Raw genomic sequence first — 19,626 nt, forward strand, 5'->3', positions numbered from 1 at the left:
TAGTCCAGTGATCTTCCAGCTTAAAATTTGGAGGCAAGGGGTGCATGGGTGGCTCAGGCAGTTAAGCATCTGCCTTCAGCTCAGGTCATGATCCCAGGGTCCTGGGATCGAGCCCTGCGTCCAGCTTCCTGCTCAGTGAGGAACCTGCTTCTCCTTCTCCTCCCCACTTGTGCTCTGTTGCTATTGCTGTCTCTCTCTCTCTCAAATAAATAAATAAAATCTTTTTTAAAAATTTCGAGGCAAATATTTCTTAACAGTAAATCAAATACCTGTATCTTCAAATGCTGATATACTATTATAGTGTTAAATCCCATTAATTCACAATTTAATATCATATACACTGCATACTCAGATTTTCAGTCTTGCATAGAACATTAAAAAAGATATTAGGAAAACTGGACTACCATGACCAAGATGTTATAGACTATACAAAATTCTGATAGGAGGAACCAAGATCAAGGAGTGGTTTTCTTTAGGAAATAATTCTACCAAAACAACATGGGGAATAGAACTTAAAATATTCAAGACATATTAAATGCATGACTGACTCCAAATTGTTGTTCAGTATGCTTGGTATAACAGGATATAAAAAGAACTACCCCACCCAAGGAATGTTAAACTGACACACAAGACAATTGAGGATATCAAGATCCCACATTCAATATCCCACTGTTTTCTGATTATACCAAAAAATAACCAACAAATGATTTCACCTCTTAAAAAAAATTACACTTGAAAAATGGAATGAGGTGGGATTCTCTCTTCAAAAATTTTCTAGAGCTACTAAAAATTTGCATTTACAAAATAGTTGATAAAAATATTTCTCTGGATTGTACAAACAAGTGGACAGTGACTATGATAAGAACTGGTATATGGTATTAATCAGACTTGGTTTCTTTCTCTCCTACTTCATCAGAGGCTAGACTCTCCTCGTTTTCATTTTCTCTGATTTCTGCAGGTGAGTCTTATTTTGTTTTCTGGTTAGCTACTTCAGCCTGGTTTTCCTTCGCTCCCCTCTGGTTAGCACTTTTTTGTCTGAAGATTTATCTTTTCCTGTCGCCTTGTTTGGTTTCGTTTCCACCTTTACAGGAGCATATTTGGCTCCTTCTCTGACCTTGCCTTGGGTTCCTCCTTTGCTGCCCGTTGGGCGGAGCTAACCTTCCTCTTGGATACCTTGGTGGTGAGGCAGGTGTGCGATGTGTCTGTGGCCACCCCGAGCCTTTGCAAAGCTGGGCTGCTGGCCATTTCCACTTCTCCACTCCACCTGCTGCCCAAGCTGTGGCAGCCCTACCCTAATGTTTAGGTATCTGTTGAAATCACCTACTAAAGGAGAAATATGTGTTTGCCTATGGAATTTATAAATATAAACACAGAGAGCTATGGCTTTTATTTATTTTTTTAATTTGACACAGGGAGAGAGAGCACAAGCAAGGGGAGTGAGAGAGGGAGAAGTAGGCTCCCCCCTGAGTAGGGAGCTCTATGTGGGACTCCATCCCAGGACCCCAGGATCATGACCTGAAGCGGAAAGCCAACGCTTAAATGACTGAGCCACTCAGGGGCCCCAGAACTATGGCTTTAAAAAGAACATACTGTTTTCGTGATAATACTTGTTAATCTCACCAATAAGAGCAAATTCATTGTTAGCAGACCTGCCTTGTAAGAAATATTAAAAGAAATTGCAGAAGAAATGAATATGGAACAGAGTTATTCATTTAAAAATAAGGCTTTCCCCAAATAACATGTTACTTTAAATATTCTAAGATTCCTTATGAAAACTAAAATTCAAAGGATTCTACTTCCAGAATAGCAGCTTGAAGTACTACATGAATCTGTCCCCCAGCAAAATAAAGAAATGAAGAAAATTATAAAAAATACCCATTTGAGGTCTCTGAAAATTGTCCTAAGGTCATACAGAAAATTAAGAAATATTTATTCAAGGAACTCTACTAAAGTTCAGTACAAACAGAAAAGTCTGTAGTGCTTGAGCCACAGCTCCTTCACGCCCCCTTCTCCAACTCAGCTTTGGCAGAGTGCCACTTCAGGCAGATCTGACCAAGAAAGCAGGGTTTTCTTTCTCTTGAGTTTCCAGTCAAGGGATAAGGCATCTCATGAGGTGATGCCACTAACATGTCTTATGTTCTCCATCTCTGACTTGCAGAAGCTATATTCCCGATGAGCATAGCCAAGAAATTCAGACTCCTCTCCTCTATGCAGCTTTTATTCATATGATGGAGGCTTTCCCCCCAGGCACTGCAAATGGAGAATACTGGGGTCCCAACTGTCTTTTCACAGCTCACTAGGAGGGTAGAGGTTCCACACAAGGAGAGGCAAGACAAGAATGCCAGAGGCTACCATCACTATCTAGCATCTGGTTTGTAAAACACTTACAGGTCACTTCTACTGTCAGTTCCAGAGGAGTGGCTCAGAGACAGTGCCTATTAGAGGAGAGAGTTCAAAGTTCTTTCCAAAAGAACTGACTTTTTCTCAACTGGCATAAGAAAGAGCCAAAAAATTTGAAGGTATATCAATTGAGATTATATAATCTGAAGAATAAAGAAAAGAAATGATGAAGAAAAATTAACAAAGCTGTAGAAAAATGTGATACCAGTAAACATACCGACATATGTGTAATGAGAGTAGCCAAAAAAGAGGAGAGAAAGAACCAGAAAATATATTCAAAGAAATAGTGGCTGAAAACAACCCAAGACATAAATTAATCTATACATCCAGGAAACTTAATAAACTCCAAGGAGGATAAACACAAAGAGATCCATGTATAGGTATATCATAGTAAAAATGCTGAAGTACAAGGACAAAGAGAAAATTTGAAAGCAAAAGAAAATCAATTCGTCATGAACAAAGAAAGCCAAATTAGATAAATAGCTGACTTCTTATTGGAAACAATGGAGGCCACAAGTTATTGGAATGGCATATTCAAAGTGTTGTAAGTGTCAACCAAGAATTTTATATCTGGAAAAACCATATCTTGAAAACGAAGGCAAAATAAAAACATTCCCCGTTAAACAAAAACTGAGCAAATTCATTGTCAGCAGACCTGCCTTGCAAAAAAATATTAAAAGAAGTTCATTAGTCTAAAAGCAAGTGACTTCAGCCAGTAATCAAAATCCACATAAAAAATTATACTGGTGAAGGTAATTATCCAATTACATAATATAAGAAAACAATAAATGCACATTATCCCCTTCTCAAATTATTTTAAAGCAATTGTATAAAGCAATGTATATAATTGTATGGTTCATCCTGTAATATGTGAAATGTATTATATTTGGCAATTAGTAGCATAAAGATGTTGGGAGCAAAACTTTATGGAGTAAGGAAAGTACACCACATGGTAATTCTGATCCACAGGAATAAATAAAGAGATTGGAAATGGTTAACAAGAAGGTTAATATAACAATCTTCATAAATATATACTTGCTTTCTTCCTTCTTTTAGCTTTCTTAGTAGACATAAAATTATATAAATAGCTATAATAATGAATTTTGAGTTTGTATCATCATAGACAAAATACATATGACAATAATAGTACAGAAAGAAGGAAGAGAAGATAGAGATATATACTGGAATAATGTTTCTATATCTCACTGAAATTGAGTTGATTTAAGTCTGAAGTCAATTTTGATAAGATGTATATAGTAAGTCCGAGGGCTATCATTTAGAAAATAACTCAAAAATATATTAAATAAATAATTAAAGGAATTTAAATATTACACTAGAAAATATCCACTTAATGCAAAAGAAAGCAATACAGAAATAGTAGGGGAATGAAAAGACACGAGACATATAGAAACAAAAAGCAAGATAGTAGGTGTATATTTAACTGTTTCAATAATTTAAATTTTATAGGCACCTGGGTGCCTCAGTGGACTAAAGCCTCCACCTTTGGCTCAAGTCATCATCCCAGGGTCCTGGGATCGAGCCCCGCATTGGGCTCTCTGCTCTGCGCAAAGCCTGCTTCCTCCTCTCTCTCTGCCTGCCTCCCTGCCTACTTGTGATCTCTGTCAAATAAATAAATAAAATCTTTTTTAAAAATTTAAATTTTAAATGTATCAGTAACTCTCCAATTGGATCTAATGCTATCTAACTTTTAGATTCAAAGATAAGAATAAGAAGCTGGAGTGGTTATACTAATACCAGAATAGACTTTAAAACAAAAAAGTTATAAAAAGTGAGGTAAATAGGAACATTTATAATAATGAAAGCATCAATCCATCAGGAAAAATATAATTATAAACATTTACACCTAATAGAACTCAGAAAGCATGAAGCAAAACTGACAAAAGTGAAAGAAGAAATAGTTAATTCAACAATAATGGTTAGACACTTCAAAACCTCATTTTCAATAATGGAAAGAGCAATGAGGCAGAAGATCAACAAGGAAATAGAGAGCTTGTTTTTAATAAGCCAAGTAGATCTAAGAGTCGTCTATGAACACTCCATCCCAAAACAGAAGAATATAATTCTTCTCAAGTTCACGTAGAAAAGTCTCTAGTATAGACCATATGCTAGGCCATAAAACAAATCTCAATGCATTTAAAAGGATAAAAATAACACAGGGTCACCTGGGTGTTGCAGTCAGTTAAGTGCCTTTGTTTTGGCTCAGGTGCTGATCTCAGGATCCTGGGTTCAAGCCCTGCATTGGACTCCATGCTCAGTGTGGTGTCTGCTTGAGATTCTCTCTTCCTCTCCCTCTGACTCTCCCACTTGTGCTCTCTCTCTTTATCCCTAAAATAAATACATCTTTAACAAAAATAATATGAAGTACATTTTCTGACCATGGAGGAATGAATTTAGAAATCAACAATAGAAAAACATTTGGGAAACACACAAATATGCAAAAATTAAGCAGCACATTTGTAAATAACCAATTGGTCAAAGAAGAAATCACAAAGGAAACTAGAAAATATTTAGGAATATTTAGGGGTGATGCAGTTGGCTAAGGATCCAACTCTTTTTTAAAAAAAGATCTTATTTATTTATTTATTTATTTATTTATTTATTTGACAGAGATCACAAGTAGGCAGAGAGGCAGGCAGAGAGAGGCGGGGGTGGGGTGGGGGTGAAGCAGGCTCTCTGCTGAGCAGAGAGCTCAATGGGGACTTGATCCCAGGACCCTGAGATCATGACCTGAGCTGAAGGCAGAGGTTTAACCCACTGAGCCACCCAGGCGCCCCAAGGATCCAACTCTTGTTTTCAGCTCAGGTCTGATCTTAAGAGTCATGAGATTTAGTCCCACAATGGGCCCCCAGAGTCTTCTTGGGTTTCTCTCCTCTCCCTACCATGTGCACTTGCTCTCTCTCTCTCTCTCTCTCTCAATCTCTCTGTCAAAAATAAACAAATAAATCTTAAAAAAAAAAAGAAAAGAAAATTCTAGTGAATCCACTAAAAAACTTTTAGAAGCAATAAACAAGTTCAGCAAGGTTGCATGATACAAAACTAATATACAAAATCAGTTATATTTCTGTACTTTAAAAATGAGCAAACCAAAAATGAAATTAAGAAAGACACCTGGGTGGCTCAGTTGGTTGGACGACTGCCTCCGGCTCAGGGCGTGATCCTGGAGTCCCGGGATCGAGTCCCACATCGGGCTCCCAGCTCCATGGGGAGTCTGCTTCGCTCTCTGACCTTCTCCTCGCTCATTCTCTCACTGTCTCTCTCTCTCTCAAATAAATAAAATAAAATCTTTAAAAAAAAAAAAAAAGAAACAATTCCATCTGCAATAGCATCAAAAAATAAAATATAGTCAATTCTTACTATATTCTACAAAGTCACCATAAACACTGAATTAACATATACTGAACCATTTCTCCTAGGGAGGGTACAAGGTTAGGTTCCTGCAAATCTCTGGTTACATTTCACCAACTGATCAATGCATACCCTTGTTTTTATATGTGTTTCTATTTAAAGACACCTGATTTAATATATATTGTTGATTTGTTAACTTTGAACTCAGACCCAACAGTACACATCAAGAATGATTACAACTTAATAACCAAAAGACAACCCAATTAAGAATGAGCAAAAGACCCGAATAGACAGTTCTCCAAAGAAAATACACAAATGGCCAATCAACACATGAAAAGATGTTCAACATCATTAGTTAACAGGTAAATGCAAATGGAAAACATAGCGAGAGACCACCTCACACTCACTAGGATGCCTGTAATCAAAATGACAGATATAATAATTGTTGACAAGGAAGTGGGGAAATTGGAGCCCTCATAAGTTGCTGGTGGAGATGTAAAAGGATACAACTACTTTGAAAAACAGTCTGGCAGTTCCTCAGTGGGTTAGATGTAGAGTTACTATGTGATCTAGCAATTCTACTCCTAAATATTTGCCTGAGAGAAATGATAAATAAAAACATAGGTTTGCATAACTTGTAGATGAATGTTCATAGAAACATTGTTCCTGATAGTAAAAAAGTTAGGATGACCCAAATGTCCATCAACTGAAGAATAGGTAAATAAAATGTGGTTTATTCCTACAATAGAATATTATTCAGCAATAAAAGAAATGAAGGACTGATGCGTACTACAACATGAATGAACCTTGAGAATATTATGCTAAGAAAAGGAAGCCAGTCACAAAGGGTCATATAATATATGATTCCACTTATATAAAATGCCCCAGAGAAGTACATCCATTGAGATATAATGTATATTAGAGGTTTCCTGGGTCTGGGGGTAAATGGGGAAATTGGGGCTGACAGCTAAGGGGTGCAGGGTTTCTTTTGAGAGTATAAAATATTCTAAATCTGTGATGATGGTTACACAACTCTGTGAATATACTAAAAGCCATTAAATTGTACACTTTATTTTTAAAGATTTTTTTAAATTTATTTATTTGACAGAGAGAAATCACAAGTAGTTGGAGAGGCAGGCAGAGAGAGAGAGAGGGAAGCAGGCTCCCTGCTGAGCAGAGAGCCCGATGCGGGACTCGATCCCAGGACCCTGAGACCATGACCTGAGCCGAAGGCAGCGGCTTAACCCACTGAGCCACCCAGGCGCCCCTGTACACTTTATTTTTAAGACTTATTTATTATTTTGGAAAATGCATAAGCAGGGGTAGGGTCAGAAGGAGAGGGAGAGAAAGACTCTCAGGTAGACTCCCTGCTGAGTGTGGAGCCCGATGCAGGGCCCGATCCCATGACTCAGATCATGACCTGAGCCAAAATCAGGAGCCTGATGCTTAACCAACTGAGCCACCCAGATACCCCTGAATTGTACACCTCAAATGGATTAATTGTATACTATGCAATAAAGCTATTTTTAAAAAGGAAATGAGTTACAAATTTCCAAAAAGATGTTGATGAAATGATAATTCAAAATAATAAAGAAAATAATGCTTTCAGATAAACTAACTTAAAAGACTATAAGAGGATTTGAAAAATTGTTATTTGATCCTGTAAGATGTTTGAACAATGAGGATATTAAAAATACTGACTATGAAAAAAAATATTGACTATGATATTTTTCCACTTGATCATCTTCTCTTCTCCCTTTATCTTTCACTCACCAAATCACATCGTTATGTCTTTGTCTTATACTACATTGATTTCAAAGTCTATTTCACTTCAAATAGAACTCTGTGAACAGAGGACGCAGAAACCCCTGAAAAGAATTATTTTATTCTACATAGATAAGTTTAAATTATTACTCATTGATATAATACGAAAAGTGATTCCAAGTAACAGGAATATAATAGGTCTCTATCATTTGACTCTACCTTCAAAAATCTATTTTTGTAGAAAAAAGTCTAACTTTTCTCACTTGTTTTATCTTTAGATTGGTTTCTTAATGGGAATAAGAACCCCATCCAAATGAAGTTAAGGAATTTTTTTTTAAAGATTTATTTTTATTTATTTATTTTTGAGAGGTAGGGGAGGGAGGAGACGTGGAGAGAATCTCCCACAGACCCCTTGTTGAGTGCAGAGCCCATAGGGCTTGATCTCACGACATTGAGATCATGACCTGAGCCAGAATCAAGAGTTGGATGCTTAAATGACTGAGCCAGCCATGTGCCCCCAAATTTTTAAAAACCTATTTGTGCTGTCTGAGAGTTATGTATTTGCCCCCAATGATTAGATCTAAATTCTCTAACCAAATTATGGCTTTTTCTTTCTAAACTCTCCCTTTATCATTAGCAATTGTCACAATTCCAGAGTTGTTAACAATTTGGCTGTGCTTCGTAGAAGTCTTTTTATTTTAAGCTTATTTAGATCATTCCCTCTGGGTCTAATAACACTTGAGAATTTATGCAGCCTTTCTTTTATATTGTGCTCTAGAAACCAAAACTGAGGCTGAAGAAACCTTATGAGGCAAATAACACTTTTTTCTCTCTTTAAAACTTCTGTAGTTTTTCTATTTTGTCTTCCTTATTCCCCTGGATGAGGACTTTTTCCCTGAGGTTTATTTCTCTTGTTATTTGAGGCCAGAGCATCTGAGCATCGGCGATGGCTGTGAAGATCGGTAAGGGAGCGTTGGAGAAGAAGGAAAGCATGTTGGAAAGAGTCTAGAAGGTTGGAAAAGCATGTTCTGCTTGATGGGATTGGAGAAGACAGTTATTGAAAACGACAGAAAGTCATGCTTTCAGCACTATGAAGGTTTGTCTCTTCTTTTGGGAACTAAGAGATAGGAATCATAATAAAAGAAGGAAAGGAGACCAGAAAAGGATAGAAGGGTAGACAGCAGACACAAAGATCAGAAGTGGCCAACAAAGAGTAGAACCCAGGAGGCCACAGATGGAGAACACAGGAGCAATGAATCTAGTGGGCACGGCAGTCAACAAGAGAGGGCAGCTCTGAGGAGGAGGTTGAGCCTGGCCACTGATGGGAGAGAGAAAAGGGACTAGAACCCATGCCACAGGTGGAATAGCCCCCGGGTTTGGAGAAGGTGAGGGGATGGTGAATGGGAAGGGAGAGAGGAGCAGCATATACATGTGGATACTTTTAGCACTGAAGGCAGGACAATTCAGCAGTGTGAGTGATGTGGAGAAAAACAGGTGGAGAAAAAGTTTACAGAAGGCTGTGACAAACTGAAATACTCATTCCTCATTCTAACATTTCCTTTATTATTCAATGTTCGTCTTTGTTATGGCAGTAGGAACAGCATGAACAAAAGCGTAAAGACAGGGAATTATAAAGAATAGTGGGAGATGGAGAGTAGATGAATTTATTTTTTTTTAATGATTTTATTTATTTATTTAAGAGAAATAGAGCGTGTGAGCACAAACAGGGGGAATGGGAGAAGCAGGCTCCCCACTGAGCAGAGAGCCCAATGCAGGACTCTGAGATCTGCCGGGACCCTGAGATCATGACCTGAGCCAAAGGCAGACACTTAACCGACTGAGCCACCCAGGCGCCCAGGGAGTAGATGAATTTAGTTAAATGAAGGACTCATACAGGAGAGTTGTGGCAGAAAAGACTGGAAATCGGGGGGCAGAGTCAGGTTGTAAAAGTCCTTGGATATCAGAGTGAAGAACTGGGCCCCAGCAAGGGGAAAGGAAGGGCTTTGAGCTGGAAAGTAATTGCTGAGCACTGTGTTTTAGGAAGATGAATTCACCAACAAAAGACAGAATGGAGGGAGAGAGAAACCATAGGCAGGAAAATGAGTTATAAAACTAAGGTGTGTGTTGTCTGGAGCAAAGACCTGAAAGATGAATCTGTGAAGTAATTCTGTTTCTGGCAATTTACATCCTAATGAAATAATTATGAATACAAAGATTAAATACCAAAGATGCTTATGGCAACATTGTTATAAGACATTCACAAAATGTTTCTAAAGATTTTATATATTTATTTATTTTTGTCTGTGTGTGTGTGTGTGTGTGTGTGTGAGAGAGAGAGAGAGAGAGAGAGAGCAAGAGAAGGGGCAGAAGGGGAGGAGGGAGAGAGAGAGAATCTGGAGCAGACCCCACACTCCTGGAACCTGCGAGAGGCCTGATCGCATGACCCTGAGATCATGACCTGAGCCAAAACCAAGAGTCAGACCCGTGATCAACTGAGCCACCCACACACCCCTTTTATAAAATGTTTCTGAAAGCACTTGAAAGAGCATCTTTAGCAGCTAAATCTTTGCACATATTCTTCATTATTTCCAAAAGTTCTATCTACAGAGTAAAAATCTCTAGCTTTGTTAATGAAAATAAATTATGAACTTTCTTAGATCCACAATACTAAAACGACTAACAAAGATGTATCTCTATAGATACACACATACACAGTGCTGTATAAACTTCTGAAGATGGAAACATCAATGTATTGCTCATATATATTAGTATTGGAACTGAGGAAAAATGACAATGTCCTATAGATATTGGAGGCTTCCTCCATGACCCCATTTAAATTTACATGGAAATACGGCAGGCAGCTTGATCAGAGGAGAGCAAGAAGCCTTCAGAGGGGCATATTAGGGGAAATTACTTACATTTTCATATTTATATCTCATCTCTAAACTATACTGTAAATTCAATGAAAGTTAAGACCTAACACAATGCAGATTTAAAAAGCAACGGAGGGACACCTGGGTGGCTCAGTGGGTTAAAACCTCTGCCTTCCGCTCAGGTCATGATCCCAGGGTCCTGGGATTGAGCCCCACATCAGGTTCTCTGCTCAGTGAGGAGCCTGCTTCCCCCTCTCTCTGCCTGCCTCTCTGCCTACTTGTGATCTCTGTCAAATAAATAAATAAAATCTTTTAAAAAAATTAAAAAGCAATGGAATTTTTATATCTTCAAACAAAAATTTTTCCCTCATTGGGCCAAACCAGATCCAATTCCAGTGTTCAGCTAATCTCATGTAACTGGCTTCTCTTTAGATTATCTAAACCAATAACTGCTACAAGAGAGGTAGAATTAACCTGATTGAATTAAACCCCTCAGAGCCCTCTCTGTGAGCTGGGGGTGGCAATCTATTCATAATCCCTTTGAGTCTTACAGCTGGTACATTATTTGCAAGGGGTGGATGGATCTTGGTTGAATGACTATGTTAAAGATGAAATTGAAGCCTATGATAGCAGAACTCAAATGTCAAGGGAAATTGCACTGAAATGGAATAAAAGACTTTGCAGACATGATCACAGCACTGCTAACTGTGATTTGAGATATCTTGAACAGATGAAATATCAAAAGACCGGACATGTGTCAATAGCATTATAAGGTGTGGGGGACGGATGCTGAGAAACTCAACTCTGTCAACTAATATATCAACCTTAACTATATGACAGTTCTTACTTTTTTGGTATTTGTGAGACATTTTTAAATTCTACAGTTCTATTTTTTCATATGAAATATCTTTTTATTTTGTGGGTTTAATAATAGTGTGGTTCAAGTAATTCTATCCTTATCCCTAGCTGTCAGTTTATAACATGCTTATAAATGGTTTGTAATAAGATTATGCTGTATTAGATTTTCTTTTTAATTATTTTTTAAAATTTTAATTCCAGTGTAATTAGCATGGGTGTACAATATAGTGATTCAACAATCCTGTGCATTACTCAGTGCTCATCACAATAAGGGTACTCTTAATTCCCTTTACCTATTTCCCCCATCCTACTCTGGTAGCCATCAGTTTGTTCTCTAAGGTTAAGAGTCTGTTTTTTGGGTTTTTCTCTTTCTTCTTTTTTTTTTTCTTTTTAATAAGTCTAATTTTATCTGATTTTATTTATTTATTTTTAAATAGGCTCCATTCACAATGTGTGGCTTGAACTCATGACCCCAAGGTCAACAGTCACATGCTCTACTGACTAAACCAGCCAAGCACCCCTCTTTTTATCGTTGTTCATTTGTTTTGTTTCTTAAATTCTACATGTGAGTGAAATTATGTGGTATTTCACTTTCTTTGACTTATTTCACTTAATATTAGACTTTCTAGATCCACCCATGTTATTGCAAATGGCAAGATTTCTTTCTTTTTTATGGCTGAGTAATCCATTCTATATATATACCACACCTCTTTTACCCATTCAACTATTGATGGACACTTGTGTTGCTTTGATAATCTGGCTTTTATAAGTAATGCTGCAATAGATGTAGGAGTGTGTATATCTATTCTAATTAGTGTTTTCATATTCTCTGGGTAAATACCCAGTAGTGGAATTACTGGATTATATAATAATTCTATTTTTAATTTTTTGAGGAATTGCCATACTGTTTTCCACAATGGCTGCACCTGTTTGCATTCCCACCAGTAGTACACAAGTGTTCTTTTCTTCACATCCTCGTCAAAACTTGCTGTTACGTGTGTTGATTTCAGTCATTCTGACAGATATAAGGTGATATCTCACTGTGGTTTTGATTTGCATTTCCTTGATGTTGAGTGATGTTGAGCGTCTTTTCACGTTTCTGTTGGCCATCTGGATGTCTTCTCTGGAGAAATGTTTATTCATGTCTTCTGTCCATTTTTTAATTGGATTATTTGTTTTTCGTGTGTTGAGCTATGCAAGTTCTTTATATGTTTGGGGGTACCAATCCTTTATTCAATATGTCATTTGCAGATATCTTCTCCTAGTCAATAGGTTGCCTTCCAGTTTTATTGTTTCCTTTGCCATGTAGAAGCTTTTTATTTTGATGTAGTCTCAATAGTTTAATTTTGCTTTTGTTTCCCTTGCCTCAGGAGATATATCTAGAAAAATGTTGCTTAGAGCCAATGTCAGAGAAATTACTGCCTGTGCTCTCTTCTAGGATTTGAGAGTTTCAATTCTCACAATTAGGCCCTTAATCCATTTTGAATTTATTTTTGTGTATGATGTAAGAAAGTGGTCCAGTTCCATTGTTTTGCATGTAGCTGACCAGTTTTCCTAACACCATTTGTTGAAGAGACTGTCTTATTTCATGCATATTCTTGTCTCCTTTGTCAAAGATTAATTGACCATGTAATTATGAGTTTATTTTGGGGATATCTAATCTGTTCTATTGATCTATGTGTCTATTTTAGTGCCAGTACCGTAGTGTTGTGATACACTACAGCTTTGTACTATATTTTGAAATCTGAGATTGTGATACCTCCAGTTTTATTCTTCTTTTTCAAGATTGCTTTGGCTATTCAGGGTCTTTCGTGGTTCCATACAAATTTTAGGATTATTTATTTGAGTTACGTGAAAAATGCTATTGATGTTTGGATAGGGATTGCATTAAATCTATAGATTGCTTTAAATAATGTGGACATTTCAACAATATTTGTTTTCCCTATTCCATGAGCATGTAATAATTTTTCATCTGTTTGTATTTCTTCCATTTCTTTCATCAGTTAGGTTTTTCTTTTTTTTTTTTAAGATTTTATTTGTTTATTTGACAGAGAGAGAAGGATCACAGGCAGAGAGGCTGGCAGAGAGAGAGGGGGATGCAGGCCCCACACTGAGCAGAGAGCCAGATGCGGGCCTTGATCCCAGGACCCCAAGATCCCAACTGAGTGGAAGGCAGAGGCTTAACCCACTGAGCCACCCAGGTGCCCCTTCATCAATGTTTTATAGTTTTCAGAGTACAGGTCTTTCACCTCTTAGGTGTTTTATTATTTTTGGTATAATTATAAATAGGATTGTTTTCTTAATTTCTCTTTCTACTACTTCATTAATAGTGTATAGAAATGCTACAGATTTCTGTATACTGTTTTGTATCCTGCAACTTTCCTGAATTCATTTACCAGTTCCAGTAGTTTCTTGGTGGATTCTCTAGGGTTTTCTATAGATAGTATCATGTGATATGCAAATAGTGAAAGTTTTCTTCTTCCTTACCAATTAAGATGAATTTTATATCTTTTTCTTGTCTGATGGCTGTGGCTAGGACTTCCAATATATGTTGAATAAAGATGGTATAAAAGTTGAATAAAGTGGACATCCTTGTCTTATTCCTGATCTTAGGGGAAAACCCCCTTTCACCATTGAGTATGATATTAGCTTTGGGTTTTTCATATATGGCCTTTATTATGTTGAAGTATGTTCCCTCTAAATCTACTTTGTTGAAGGTTTTTATTGTGAATGGATGTTATGCTTTGTCAAATACCTTTTCTGAACCTATAGAAATGATCATGTGGTTTTATCATTTCTCTCATTGTGTGATATATCATGTTGATTGATTTGTGAATATTGAACCACCCTTGCATTCTGGGAATAAATCCCATGTGGTGGTGAATTATTTTTTTTAATGATCATTGAATTCATTTTGCCAATATTTTGTGGAGGATTTTTATCTCTTTTATCATCAGGGCTATTGTGTAGTTCTTTTTTTTTTCCTTTTCTTTCTTTTTTTTTTTTTTGTAGTGTCCTTGCCTAGTGTCAGTATCGGGGCAATGCTCGTCCCATAGAATGAACTTGGAAGCTTTCCTTCCTCTTCTGTTTTTTTAAATAGTTTGAGAGGAATAGTATTACTTCTTCTTTAAATGTCTGGTAGAATTCACCTGTGAAGACTTCTGGTCCTATACTTTTATTTCTTAGGGGTTTTTTGATTACTGATTCAATTTCATTGCTGATAATCAGACTGTTCAAATTTTCTGTTTCTTCCTGATTCAGTTTTGGGAGGTTATATGTTTCTAGAAATTTATCCATTTCTTCTAGGTTGTCCAATTTGTTGGCATGTAATTTTTTGTAATCTTATTATCCTTTGTATTTCTGTGGCATTAGGTATTATTTCTCCTCTTTCATTTCTGATTTTGTTTGAGTCCTCTGTCTTTTTTGCTATTGCTATTATGAGTCTGGCTAAATGTTTATCAATTTTGTTGATCTTTTCAAAGAACGAGCTCTTGTTTTCATTGAGCTGTTCTATTGTATTTTTAGTTTCTATTGTATTTATTTCTACTCTATTCTTTGTCATTTTCTTCTCTCTACTGGTTTTGGATTTTGTTTTTTCTTCTTTTTCTTGCTCCTTTAGGTATGATGGTAGGTTGTTTATTTGAGATTTTTCTAGCTTCTTGATGTCAGCCTCTTAGAGCAACTTTTGCTGAATCTCAAAGATTTGGGACCATTGTGTTTTCATTTCATTTGCTTTCAGGTATTTTTTTAATGTCCTCTTTGATTTATTGGTTGACCCATTCATTGTTTGTAGCATATTATTTAACCTCCATGTATTTGTGTTCTTTCCAGATTTTTCCTTGTGGTTGACTTCTAGTTTTATAGCATTCTGGTTGGAAAAGATGCATGGTATGACTTTGGTCTTTTTGAATTTGTTGAGATTTATTTTATGGCTTAATATGGAATCTATTCTGGAGAATGTTTCATGTGTACTTGAGAAGAATGTGTATTCTCCTGTTTTAGAATGGAATGCTCTGAATATATTTGTTAAATCTGTCTGGTCCAATGTATCATTTAAGCCACTATTTCCTTGTTGATTTTGTTTGGATGATCTAGTCATTGATCTAAGTGGGGTGTTAAAGACTCCTACTATTATTGTATTAGTATCCATTACTTCCTCTATGTTTGATAGTAGCTGCTTTACATACTTGTGCTCCCACCTTGGCTGAATAAATATTTACAATTGTTATATCTTCTTGTTGAATTATTCCCTTTATGATTATATAGTATCCTTCTTTGTCTCTTGTTGCAGTCTTTGTTTTTTTTTTTTTAAAGATTTTATTTATTTATTTGACAGACAGATCACAAGTAGGCAGAGAAGCAGGCAGAGAGAGAGGAGGAAGCAGGCTCCCTGCTGAGCAGACCAATGCGGGGCTCCATCTCAGGACTCTGGGACTATGACCTGAGCCGAAGGCAGAGGCTTTAACCCACTGAGCCAACCAGGCGCCCCGCCGTCTTTGTTTTAAAGTCTATTTTGTTTTAAAGTCTATTTTGCTACCCCAGCTTTCTTTTCACTTCCATTTGCATGATAAATGCTTTTCCATCCTCTTGCTTTCAATACTGTGTCTTTAGTTCTCAAATGAATCTCTTTTAGGCAGTGTATAAATGTGTATTGCTTTTTTATTCATTCCATCACCCCATGTGTAGATTGAAGCATTTGGTCCCTTTACATTCAAGCAATTATTGATAGGTATGCACTTATTGCTGTTTTATTACTTGTTTTAGGTTGTTTTTGTAGTTTTTCTTTGTTCCTTTATTTTTCTCTCTTGTCTCACAGTTTGCTGGCTTTCTTTAGTGATATACTTGGATTCTTTCCTCTTTATTTTTGGCATATCTATTATCAGTTTTTGGATTGTGGTTACAATTAGATTTGTATCTAATATCTTATGTGCATAGCACTCTATATGAAGCTAATGGTCCCTTAAGTTTGAAGCCATTCTTTACTCTTCCTCCACCCCACATTCTAAGTATAGTATCATACTTTACATCCTGTTACTTTGTGAACACCTTGACTGATTCTTACACTTAGTTTTACTGCTTTTGTGCTTCTTAATTTTCTTACTCCTGCTTATGGTCTTTCCTTTCCACTCAAATAGTCCCCTTTAATATTTTTTGTAGGGTTGGTTTAGTGGTCATGAATTCCTTTAACTTTTGTTTGAGAAACTCTTTATCTCTCTTTCTATTCTAAATGATAGCCTTGCTAGGTAGAATATTCTTCCCTCTGGGTTTTTTTTTTTCCTTCTTCTTCTTCTTTCAGCACTTTAAATATATTATCCACTCCCCTCTGACCAGCAAAGTTTCTACTAAAAATTAACTGATAGCTCTATGGGGCTTCCCTTTTATGTAACTATGTTCTTTTGTTGCTTTTAAAATTCTCTATCACAAATTTTTGCCATTTTAATTACTACATGTCTTGGTGTGGATCTCCTTGGGTTGATTTTGCTGGAGGCTATCTGTGCCTCCTGGATCTGGACATCTGTTTCCTTCCCCAGATTTGGGGATTTTTAAGCTAATACTTCTTCAAATCAATTTTCTGCTCCCCTTTCCCTCTTTTCTCCTTCTGGGATCTCTGTAATGCAAATGTTATTATGCTTGATGGTGTCAGTTATTTGCTTAAACCTAGTTTTCTTATAATTTTTTTTTCTCTCTATCATTCAGCTTGATTGCTTTCCATTACTCTGTCCTCCATGTTGCTAATCTGTTCTTCTGTTTCCTCTAATCTATTATTTATTCCCTCTAGTGTATTTTTAATTTCAGTTATTGAGTTCTTCCTCTCTGATTGGTTCTTTTTAATGTTTTCTATCTCTTTGTTAAGGGTCTCACTGAGGTCCTCAACTCTTTAATCAAGTCTAATGAGTATCTTGTACAAAAATATGCTGGGGCAGGATGCTCAGTTTTAGCAAGGTTTGCTCAGGTCTGCTGTGGGATGGGACCTAGAGCCAAGGCTTCGCTGGAGGGTGCATGTCTACGGGAAAACGTGGGGCAGGGTGTGTGTTTTAGCAATTTAGGTAGTAAGTATTAGCACTATGCTAATTCCTGCAGCTGTCCATGTATCCATGCTTGGGCGGTGGAGGAGGCGATGGCAATGGTACCTGCCCACTCCTTTGTTCTTGGAGAAGTTTCCCAGCACATGCTCTGAGATTAGTGAACAAATTTCCCTCCCATATACCCCAGGAAATTTTCAAACTGTTGTTTCTATGCTGTATTTCTGCATTTCTCTTTAATAGTGGGGACCCAGTTTCTTATCAACCTCCTGATAGGAGGGAGCCAAAGCCAAGCCTGCTGATTTTTTAAGTTTCAAGTGTTAAGCCCTGCTGATTATAAGAACTTACTAAATTCAGTCCCCCTGGTTTTCTAAGCCAAATGTTATAGGGATTCATCTTCCCATTCAGGTTCCCTGTGTCTGGGGCACCTGGTATGAGGGTCTGTTTCTCTCACCTCTACATTCCCACAGTGTCTTTTCCCCCCTGCAAAAAGTCCTGTGGGTCCTTTGGCACCCAACTGCATCTCTGTCCTTCCTACCCTGTTTAAAGTGGCCTTTTGTCTCCACTTATCTATGGGGAATCTATTCTATCACTCTTTGGGCTGTTTTCTGGCTTATTTATACTGATGTGGGTGTAACCTAGTTGTTACCATGAGACAAGGTGAATTTAGGGGCCTCCTCCTCCTCCATCTTCTCTGGATGTCAAAATACTACCGTTTTTCATGGTACTTGTGACTGAATTGGGAGAGTCAAAGTTATACAAAACAAGTTAGCAATGATTACAAAGTAAGATGTCTGACATCTTTTGTGTAGGAGACAGCCATTCTTGTTGTTTTTGTTTGTTTATTTTGCTTGGTTTGGTTTGGTTCCCTAGCATCCATTTTCCATTCTTCCTGTAAAACAGCATACCAGAACACCCAAAGAGCCACCTCTACTCTATTCTCAATCCATGTGGTTGCAGGGCCAGTGGGGCTTCCTATAGGCAATTCCCATCCCATTAGCTGCATTGATTGGTCCAAGTCTGGCCAAGAAGAATGAGGACCAGGATCTTTGTTTGGCTATTTGCAAAAAGAAGCTATTTCTTTCCTTCTGGATTTGAATCAAAAAGGATGCAGAGAAGAGCAGCTGTAGTCATTTAGGCATCATGGAGTATGGGTGGAAAGGGAATAGTGGAGTCTGGAATTGCCAGGAACCACCAGGGGGAGCCTGAGCATGACATTTAGATAATATATGTGTCATATCCAGCTATGCCAGAAAATTAATTTTCCTGAACTTTTCACTTATAAGAGCTGTGTTGACATACTTTCTTATTTTCTTTATTTTTGACAGTCTGGCATTTGGGGCTTTGATCCTGGAGAGACGTCCCCTCCTGGGACTAGTTAATTCACCCCTAAGGCCAAGTACCAGACAACTAGAGATCATCCTAATAGCCCAGAGCCTACTGAAATTAACCAAACTATCCAATCTTAAACTAACTCATTGTACCTCAAAGCAAATTATATACTGCCTTGCCCTATTTCACATAACCTACCTTGCTCCAGGTCATGACAGACATCGCCATGATCTTGTATATACTCAGTTATGGAAAATATTAATTTTTTACATTAGTTAAAATTTTGCAGCATTCATATGAAAGATTCATGGAAAACTAGTTGCTGCCATTTTGGTTGCTACCCAGTATAATTTTTGTAGATTACTGTGTGAATGCTTCATCAGTTTGTCTAAGGATCAGGTGATGAGCAATAAGAACAAGGGAAAGTTCATTAACAAAAGCCATTTTAATTTTTAATTGGGTTAATAGACTGAAAGACCAAGGATATGCAGTAAAATGTCATTCAAATAATGAATCCAACGTGGACTTTCATGACATTTTGATTGATAAAATAAAGTAACATGGGCCATTATACACAGCTGATTGAATAATCCAAAAAAGTATCAATTTTTCATTTAATTAAATAAGCTTTTGTTAAGTATTTACTCTGTATCAAGCACTGTGTTTGGTTTAGTATATAGGAAGAGACTATACCTTCTCCCACACAAAAAATGTGATTCAGAATAAATATTTTAATAGAAATATTAATAGAATGATATGTAAGCACAGAGGAGAGCTATCAAATGCAGCCTGGGTATAACTATTCAATGAACTATTATGACATTACTAAATATGATGTTTAAGAGAATTCATGCCAATATTAAAAATGTTTGTAAAGGAGAGAAATGGGTCACAAAATTATATTGAGATTCTTTTTTTAAGTAGGATCCATGCCCAGTGTGGAGCCCAATGCAGGGCTTGAACTCATAACCCTGAGATCAAGACCTGAGCTGGGATCAAGAGTTGGATGC

At 37.0% G+C, this 19,626-nt stretch overlaps 1 pseudogene; it reads right to left on the reverse strand.

The window, feature by feature from the left end:
* Window positions 1-878: 878 nt before the first annotated feature.
* On the reverse strand, window positions 879-1,245 carry LOC122915440 (annotated as a pseudogene).
* Between the last annotated feature and the right edge of the window lie 18,381 nt (window positions 1,246-19,626).

The sequence above is a fragment of the Neovison vison genome, chromosome 8 (assembly GCF_020171115.1).
Source record: "Neovison vison isolate M4711 chromosome 8, ASM_NN_V1, whole genome shotgun sequence".
Lineage (NCBI taxonomy): Eukaryota > Metazoa > Chordata > Mammalia > Carnivora > Mustelidae > Neogale > Neogale vison.